We start from the raw sequence: 10,462 nt of genomic DNA, 5'->3' as shown, positions 1-10,462 counted from the left end.
GAAGACCCTCGATGAGATGGATCGATTCTGTGAGTGGAGAGGTGGGAATGAGTGTGTTTGAGACAGTGAGGTTGGCACAGGATAGAACGGCGTTTAGGGCTCTTGTACATAGGGTCACTATGAGTCGCAAACAACTAGATGGCACATCACAACAACAACAAAAATTGATTTAAAAATTATCATATTTTTCTATTGATTGATTATGGTATTTTCTATTGATTTATGTGTATCTGAAAGTTGGGCAATAAATGCGGGATACTGGAAAAAGAATCAATGCTTTGAGTCGTGTTAGCGGAGAATGAACAATAGTCCCCATCTTTGCCTCTAAGAACCACCCCAGTTGCACTTCCTCTGAGATAGATTTGTTTGTTCTTTTGGCTTTCTTGGAGGAAGTACATACCGTCTCTATGGATGGCACCTAAGAACACAACAACAATGCCCTCTTGTCAGAACTGTCTAATTTACTCAACTACAATGACAGTTTACTTGTACATGACAGAAAAGTATACTGTTGAATTTGTTGCTACTGACATTGGTGGAAACGGCTCTGGTGCCCCAGTTCGTATCGAGCTGCTCTCCTAACCCAAGGCTGTGTCTCAGTCAGCAGCTCTGTGAGAGGAAGACGGCCAGTCTCTGCCTGTTGGGTTTGTAGCCAATGAAGTGTCACTTTGAGTCAGTTCAATGCCAGTGCGTTTGAGTTTCATTGTTTTTGTAGTAAAAAAAATCTCGCAAATTTCATGATGTTTCATCTACAGAATTGTTTTAAGTAGTATTGGTGAACATCTCAGTAAATGTTTTTTAGAATTAAAGGAAAAGGAGAAATATTTTCAAAAGGCTTTCATTTAGTTACTAATTATGTTATAAACTAATAACATAATTCAATGTAGAAAGAACTGAAAAGGCAACTTTGTTGTTATTATTCGTATTCTGAAATATAAATAAAACTCATTGCAGTCAAGTGGGAATGAGCTCCTAACGAACCCTCCAGTTGGTTTTGGGGAGGTTATAAATCACACGGGAGGACATTGCCCGTCTTTCTCCCATGGAGTCACGGGTGGACTGGAATCACCTTTGGGCTTGCAGCACCATTCACTACAGACTATGACACCAGAGCCCTCTTCAGTTACACAAAAGAATATTGAAGTTATTTACATTTGTGACATAGTATTCTAGGATTAGAACTGATAATAAGACTTTTAAAATGTTTTAGACTGAACTACACCCCCTCAAAATATGTGTCAGTTTAGCTAGGCCATGATTCTCAGAATTAGGTCATTATCTGGCTTTATGAGACTTGATGTAATGTATTGTAAATCCTAAACTCCTATACTATACTATACTATACTATACTATACTATACTATACTATGATACTTATGAAAACAAAAATTCTCACAACTGAATTAAAAAACATGATAAATAGAGAAAATATTAAATTTGTAAAGGATTTCCTTTTACTTTACAATCAATAATACCATAGAAGCAATAGTCAAGAAATCAAGTGACATATTGCTTTGGGCAAATCTGTTGACAAGTACCTCTTTAAAGTGACAAAGAGTAAGGATATTCCTTTAAAAACTGAGGTGTACCCGACCCAAGTCATGGCATTTTTGAATGCTTTTTATGCTTGTGAAAGTTAGACAATGACTAAGGAAGATCAAAGAAGTGCTGATGTCTTTGGATTGCAGTGTTGCAGAAGAATATTGAATATATTGTGGACTGCCAAACACATCTACCTCAGAAGGAGTGTAGCCAGAACATGCCTTAGAAGCAGGATGATGAGATTTCACTTCACATATTTTGGGCATGTGGTCAGGAGGGGTTGGTCCTTGGAAAAAAGACATCATGCCTGGAAAAGTAGAGGTTTAATGAAAAACAAAACAAAACCAACAAAAAACAAAGCCCTTCAACATCATGAATTGACACAGTGGCTACAACAGTGAGCATAAGCACAGCAGACACTGTGGAGATGGCACAAGATCAAGTAGAGTTTTGTTAAACATAACTTGCTGTGAGTTAAAGACAACTTGATGGAACCGAACAGCAACATGACTTTAATGAGGCAGGATTAGTGGTAGCTGTGCTAATGAAACAGGACACTTTCAAAAAGATTAGGTTGTATCTTGAGTCAATCTCTTTTGAAGTGTAAAAGAGATTAAACAAGCACACAGAGATCTGAGGGCCCTCAGAACCACCAAGAAAGGAACGCTGGAAGTGGAGCACATCCTTTGGGCCCTGGGTTCCTGCACTGTGATCCTCATAGAACCAGTGCAAGATTGCCTAGACACATGGGTGTCTCCAGGTCCACAGATGTTGAAAGGAGACACTGACCTTCGTACAGAGCTGACAGAGAAAAAAAAAAATCTTCTTGTAGAACTGGTGTCTTAAAATTAGATTTGTAGCATCATAAACTGTGATGACGATAAATGTCTATTTTTTTTTTATTTATTAAAGGCACTTACTTATGGTATTTCTGTTACAATGGCAGTAGATAACTAATACACTAAGGCTTCCCCCTGGTCTGGTAGGAGAAGAGATCCATGAGAGATGGTGACCCCATGCATCACCTTACAGGGTCACAGAACCATTCTTGACACCTCTGTTGAATGCCCACATTGAACTGAGCATCCTCTCTCAACTTCTCTCCAAAAGCATTCCTTTTCCAGAAGCCCCAGTCCAGGTAGCTACAGGAACCATTTGTAACCAGATACTCCCATCTGCTCTTGAGAAGAGATTTAGTAATAGGGAAAGAATCCCAGAGCCTCCCAGCCGACTGGCAACCGTGTCCACAGCGTGAGTGTTTAAGGTGGGCCTCTACAACAATAAGCTCACTATACAATTGCAGGATGCGTCTCCAGCCCTCATGCCAAGATAATATAATAGGGGAATGGAAAACACAAACCCTTCCAACAGTCGGTTGCCAAGGACTACAGAGAAAAAGATAGATTGCCTTTCTGTAACAAATGCGCCTGCAGACATGAATATTTTATACGCACATACCAGCACTCCCCAGTCTCATCACCAGTCAGATCTCTTTTCCTTGAAAGAAATATTGTAGGGGGGGAAAATTATGTCTTTCCCTCTATGCAGGCACCTCGAGGTTGTCCTTCATTCTTATGTGGTCCCCAGTGATGACCCTCCCAGATTCTAGAGTCAGAAGCTTGACGTGATGTCTGCAGTTATTAATGATTTGAAAGAGTCTAAAAACCGTGGTCTCTTTCACAGCAACTCAATCCAGGGGAGATGGATAAGAACCAAAGAAAATATTCTGAAGGGAGGAAGCCTGAGGCATGTGGCATCACCCAAGGATGATGATGGCCGAGTGCAAGAATGACAGAGGACACGTGCCACATCTCATCACTAGGATATTGGGAAGGCTGCCATATATTCTCCTTTTTAAAAAATTGTAATCTGAGGAGGAAAAGTGTGGGGGAGAAAAACACCCTAACTAGTTGGAGTAAGACTGCATTTTATACTTCCTGGGTGTGACTCACCACTGGGCTGGGCTTTAGCCTGGGAATGTGGGGTACTTCAGGGCTATAGACCAGCTGGGCTTTGAGTCTGGTTTGTGGGTGGTTAACTTTGAGGTGAGAGGAGAGAATGGACAGTTCCCACTAGAAGCTGTAGGATCCTCGTCTTGGTTGGACTGTTTGCTGTTGAGAGCCTGGGATTTCCCCAGCAGAGCTCATGACAAGGGGTTCACTGGTCCTGCTGAACAGTGTTGACCTCCGGGATTCTGACTGCAATGATCATGGCGACCTCACATGTGTTTTCTGAGCTTCAACTCTGCCTGGATTTGGGGGTCCTACTCTCTAACTTATCTATCATAACGTTGACTGTTTGTCCTGTGGTGAGGACCTTTGTTTTCTTGATGTTGAGATGTAATCTATAATTCCATAATGAAAGCTATAGTTCTTGATCTTCTACAGCAAGCATTTCATATCTTCCTCACTTTCAACCAGCAGGGTTGTGTCATCTGCATAAGGCTGGTTGTTCGTGAGTATTCCTTCAATCCTGATACCATATTCTTTTTCATAGAGTTCAACTTCATGAATTATTTGTTCAGCATACAGATTGAATTGGTATAGAGAAAAGATACAACCCTGATGCACACCATGCTATTTTAAAGCAGGCAGTGTTCCCTTGCTCTATTTAGACAACAGTTTTAGGCATACATTTTGTATGTTGTTGTTGTTATGTGCCATCGAGTCACTTGTGACTCATAGCGAACCTATGTACAAGATCCCTAAACCCTGTTCTATGCTGTGCTGATCTCACTGTTTCTGACACACCCACTCCCATTGCCACAATCACTGAATCAATCCATCTCATTGAGGGTCTTCCTCTCCTGCACTGTCCCTCCACTCTCCCAAATACGATGTCCTTCTCGAAGGACTGGTCCCACCTTGCAACATGCCCAAAGTATGTCAGATGAAGCTTCAGAATCCTTGACTCCAATTAAGTGTTCTTAATTCCCATCCTTCTCAATGGTATTCATAATCTATTACAATCCACCCAGTCAAATACCTTTTCATAGTTAATAAAATACAAATATACAACAGTCAGAAAATCAAGAGATGCATTGCATCATACTTAGGGTATATTCACATGATGGAATATTACATAGCATGCACAAACAATGATTTTGTAAATCACTATCTAACTTGGGAGGGACTAAAGAGCATTATGCTACATAAACAAAATCAGTCTCTTAAGGACAAAAGAGACCAGTTTTGTAGAAATAGATAACTAGTAAAATATGTATGAGGATCCAATGGGGAGGAGGGGAGGAACACAGGTGGGAGAAGGGGTGGGGAGCATAATGATAGGGTCACAAATTTGATGTGTGGAGGGAGGGGTGGGTTAAGAAAATGGGAAAAATCTAGTGTGAAAAACAATGTATACTAATTTGTAAGTAAATCAGTAGAAAATAAAAAGTTTACACTTTTTTTTAAGAAAAAGAGATGTATTGCATTGAACAAGGCTCCTGTGAAGAACCTCTCTAAAACAACAAAGAGCAATGAAGTAAGTTTGAAGACTAAGGTGCACCTGATTCAAGCTATAGTCTTCTCAATCAACTGCTATGCACCAGAGAGTTGACAATGAATAAGAATGATGGAAAAATTGATGCCTTTGAGTTGTGGTGCTGGAGAAGAGTACTGAATATGCCACGGACTGCGAAAAGAACAAGCAGGTATGTCTTGGGAAAAGTGCAGCCAGAGCACTCCTTGGAGGCAAAGATGTCAAAGCTTCATCCTTCACCCTTTGGACATGTAGCTAAGTCAGGCTATTCCTTGGAGAAAGACATCATGCTTGGAAAGATGGAGGATCAGCAAAGAAAAGGAAGACCTCCAATGAAATGAACTGACACGATGACTGCAGCAATGGGCTCTAAGTGTGTCAGAGATGATGAGGATGGCACAGGACAGGGCAAGGTTCAGGTCAGCTGTTCACAGGGTCATTATGAGTCATACTTGACTCAACAGCAACTAACAACAAAAACAACAATCTAAACTGTTGTATTATCACTTTTGGGTTCCTTAGATTCCCTGAACCCCTTTCCACCAAAGATTGATTTGACTTAGTGCAATGAGGAGCTTGAGTAACCCATTCCGGGCTGGAACCTCCTCAGGCGACATAGAACTTAGGTGCCCTCATCCCATTGGTTGTTCAGGCCACCCAGGGGAGCTCCAACTGTTTATAGTCTGCTACCTTAGATCTCTGGATGTTTTTCTGCTCCCAAAGCTCAGGTTACTCATTCATTATTCAACTCTCTGGGTCCCTCTGCAAGCCCCTCTCCTATCTGGAAGAGCTCCTGTGGGTAAGGTTCTACAGCCAAACACAATTCTGGAATATCTAGACTGGCTCAGGGAAAGTGGGAGGGCAATGAGAACAGATGTCCACAGGGTGAAGTCCCATCCTTGTACAAATCTCACATTTCAGCTAGGAGCACTGCGAGCTTAGGAGTACAATCAGCTCAGAGGGTGACTCTCCAAACAGGGACAGGAGTCTGTGCACACTACTGCTATTGAAGGAAGTGAGGATCAGTGAGTTTGACCTCTGTGCTTGGTAAGGGAAGGAATGGCACTTTCTTCATTCATCATACTGGGTGTGTACCTGTATAGGGCCTTAAATAATCACCCAGAGATGACTTCAGTGGAAGGAGTGGCAATCTGCCAAATGTCTAGAAGAATGTGGTGGCCAAACTGACAACTCTGGAGTGAGAGCGTTGAGTGAGACAGATCCTATCTCTGCCCCAACTGGTATATTTTGTAGGCAGGTAATCTAATGTTTATATAAAGTAGGGGTGTTGAACAACACATACTTTATAGAGGTATCATGATGATTTAATGCTCAGAGCTACACACAATCAGTTGAAGTAAGTGTTTAAGACTCATATGTTCCTTCAGACTCCTCAGCTGGTAGTGAGAAGTAGTGGCTGCAGTGAGCTTGTTTGTTGACTGAAGTGGTGGTCTGTCCTCACCTTGCCCAGGTCCATGCCTTTGTCATTTGACTTGTCTCTCTCTTCCACTCTAGCACTGGTCTGGTCATGTGCTTCATGTTGGACAAAAGGATTTAGCAAATGTATAAGCACAGACCTGAAGAGCAAATGTGCAACTAATTGTTCACTCTGGTTCCTCTGATGCCAGTGTTGGGTTCTACCCAAGCTAGCCGGTTGGATGATGTCATCAGCCAGTTGATTCCAGCACGTGATCAAGTTCAAACAAGATCAAGGTAAAATATAAGGAAGCTATACTGACACATATTATATCTAATTTCCTAAAGAAAAAGATAAAATCTTAAAACCAGTAGGGTGGGGGAATAATTCTATTCAAAAGAAAACAAAACAGGTAGCTAATTTTCTCAAGGAAACAATGAAAGCCAAAAGAAAATGGAATGAGAACTTTAAAGTGCCAAAAAATAACTTCCAGGCAAGGATTTCCTGAGATTCTTATTAATTTACTTAAATTTTTATCTATGAAGTAATTTTAAACTTAAAAAGAGCTATAAAAGTGATACCAAGAATTCCTGTAAAACTTGGGCCTAGACTCTACTAGGATTTCATCATATTTCACTCCATTTTCACACCATTTTCCTCTCCAAGATCCAATCTAGGATTCCATCTTGAGTTTAGTTGTCATGTCTCTTTACTCCTCAATGTATGATATTCTTTCTTTATCTTTAATATCTTTGTCACATTTTGTGAGTTCTCACTAGGTATTTTGTAAAATCAGTCTTACTTTTGGTTTGTCTGATGTTTTCTCATAATTATGTAACATATATTTTTGGAAAGAACACCACAGTGGTATTAAGTCCTTTACAATGTCAGTATGATTATTATGGTTTCCTTCCCCCCCCCCCACTCCCGCCCTTGTTGTGTGCTTTTGAATCGGATTCGACTGGCACAGGAGGAGATTACTGCTCTTTTTCCAGCGGAGCATCTGGTGGATTTGAACCACAAACCTTCAGGATTGCAGTGCAGCTTCTTGCCACTAAGCCACCAGAGCTTCATTAAGCATGATTATTTTGTCTTGAACACTTGCTTCCAAATATCTACTATGTTTTTCCAGTGTAAAATTATAAAGTTATCTTTCTATATTTATTAAGTCTCAGCCAAACTTGCTGAGAGATCAATTAAGCTCTATTTCTTGGAGGGAAGATGCTAAAAGAATTAGTGAACTCATCCTGAAACCACCACAATAATAATATTTGAGGATAAGCAAATATCTGTTTTGCTTTAAAATTTTGTCTTTTATTTTAGTATTTATAAGTGATTGAATTCCAGAACACTTAATTGTACTCAGGCAAAATCTATGCATACATTAAAAAACAGCAGAACAAGAGGATATTGTGTGCTTTAAAATCAGGAAAAGTGTGTGTCAGAGTTATCTCCTTCTCTGTACCAATTCAATCTCTATTCTAAGAAAATTAATTGAGAAGTTGGACTATGTGAAGAAGAATATGGTAACAGGATTGGAGAAAGACTCATGAATAACATATTTATGCAGATGGCACAAGCCAGCTTGAAGCAATGAAGAATACTTGAAGCACTTACTGAAGAACAAAAACACAGCCTTTAGTATAGATTATATCTCAACACCAAGAAAACAAAATTCCTCACCACTGGACCACTAGGCAACATCACGCTAAGTGGAGAAAAGATTAAAGTTGGCAAGGGTTTCACACAATAGATAATTATGCATTACTAAAAAAGGAAAAATTATCCAAATTGTACAAAATACTGCACAACATAGATAAAATTAGAACAAATTATACTGATGCATAAGTCAGTCACAGAAGGACAATAATTTAAAAAGTGGTTTACAAACAGATGCAACCAATGTTGGGGAGTTAGGAGAGATGACAATCAAGGGAAAAGGTAGCAAAAATGAATAAAAAATAAAAAATGTTTCACAAAATACATTTAAAAAGATGACAAATAGACATTATTACATACTTATTACCAAAAAAGATGTGTATACTTCCCTAGTATTGTTCTATCATTTAGCTATAAATTAAGGAGGTAGGGAGAAAGAGGGGGGAAACAAAAATGTACAACATAAAAAAGAAATTAAGCACTGCCCAGTTCAAAATCAGAAAGAGGGTACATCAGGGATGTGTCCTGTCTCCAAACCTGCAAACTATATGCAGAACAAATCATTCGGGAAGCAGGGCTTTATGAGGAGGAATACGACATCAGAATTGGAGGAAGACTCATCAACAACCTACGTTATGGAGATGACACAACTTTGCTTATTGAAACTGAAGAAGACCTAAATCACCTGCTGTAGAAGGTCAAGGCCTGTAGTCTTTAATATGGATTGAAGCTTAACATCTTGAAGACAAAGATTCTTACCACTGCGTTAATTGACAGCACCATGATGGATGGAGAAGAGATTGACGTTGTTAACAATTTCAGCTTGTTCAGCTCCACAATCAACACTCTTGGCACCAGCAGTCAGGAAATCAAAAGACATATTGCATTAGGTAAATCTGCTGTCAGGGACCTCTCCAGAGTACTGAAAAGCAACAATATCAGTCTAGAGACTAAGGTGCGCCTAATCTAGGACATGGTCTTCATAATTACCTGCTATACGTCAGAGAGCTGAACAATGACTAAGGATGAGAGAAGAAGAATCCATGCCTTCAAATTGTGGTGCTGGAGAAGAGTCTTGAACATACCATGGACTGCAAAGAGAACAAATAGATTGGTCTTGGAGAAAGTGAAACCAGATTTCTCCATGGAGGCTAGGATTTTGAAGCTCCATCTCACATACTTTGGGCATGTGGCCAGGAAAGACTGGTCTTTGGAGAAGGACAGCATGCTTGGAAGAGTGGAGGGACAGTGCAGGAGAAGAAGACCCCAGATGAGATAGATTGATACAATAACAGGGGCAATGGGGGTTGGTGTATAGAAATTAGTGAGACTGGCTCAGGACAGGGCAGGGTTCAGAGCTGCTGTACCTAGGGTTGCTATGGGTTGCAGGTGACTCAACAGCACTTAACAACAGTAACAACAGGACAAGCCTGTTTGTTCTCCTAGCAGTCCATGGTATATTCAATACTCTTCTCCAGCACCACAGTTCAAATACATCAATTCTCCTTCTATCATCCCTGGTCATTGTCCAGCTTTTTAATGCATAGCAAGCAACTGTGATGACTATGGCCTGGAACAAGCATACCTTAAGTCTCCAGATTGGCATCGCTGCTCTTCAGTACTCTGGAGAGGTCCTTGACAGCAGACTCTCCAAATGCAATTTGTCTTTTCATTTCCTGGCTGCTCGTACCAAGAGTGTTGATTGCGGAGTGAAGCAAACTAAAGCTGTTAACAATCTCACTGTTTTCACCATTTTAGCATGATGCTGCCAGTCGGCCCAGTGGTGAGAATCTTTGTTTTCTTGATGTTGAGCTTCAATCCATATTTGAGGCTGCAGTCCTTGATCTTCTGCAGCAAGCACTTCAGGTCCTCCTCAGTTTCAACAAACAGGGTTGTGTATAGCAGTGCTTTATAAAATTAATCACCATTGCTCTATGCCTACTGTTACTCCATCTTTTCGGGTCCCCATTTGATCTTTCCTAATTCCTTTACCTCCTCTCTCCACCCACAGAACTCTGCATCCTTGTGATTTTCCCCATCCTCATCCTCAGACCCCTCTTCCCTTTTCTTTGGACTTTTGTACACATATTATCAGTTATTTGTTTATTTTTACAGTAAAGGTCCTCTATAGTATTTGTTCAAATGAAGGGACCAGTCCTTGGAGAGGGATGGCATGCTTGGAACAGTGTAAGGACAGTGAAGGAGAAGAAGACCATGAGGACAGGTGTGTCAGAGAAATAAGACTAGCACAGGATTGTTGTTGTTGTTGTTATGTGCCATCGAGTCATTTGTGACTCATAGCGACCCTATGTACAAGAGCCCTAAATGCTGTTCTATCCTGTGCCAACCTCACCATCTCAAACAC

The sequence above is a fragment of the Elephantulus edwardii genome, unplaced genomic scaffold (assembly GCF_000299155.1).
Source record: "Elephantulus edwardii isolate Elephantulus edwardi_28Jun2011 unplaced genomic scaffold, EleEdw1.0 scaffold00228, whole genome shotgun sequence".
In the NCBI taxonomy this organism is placed as follows: Eukaryota; Metazoa; Chordata; class Mammalia; order Macroscelidea; family Macroscelididae; genus Elephantulus; species Elephantulus edwardii.
This window is presented reverse-complemented; position numbering follows the sequence as displayed.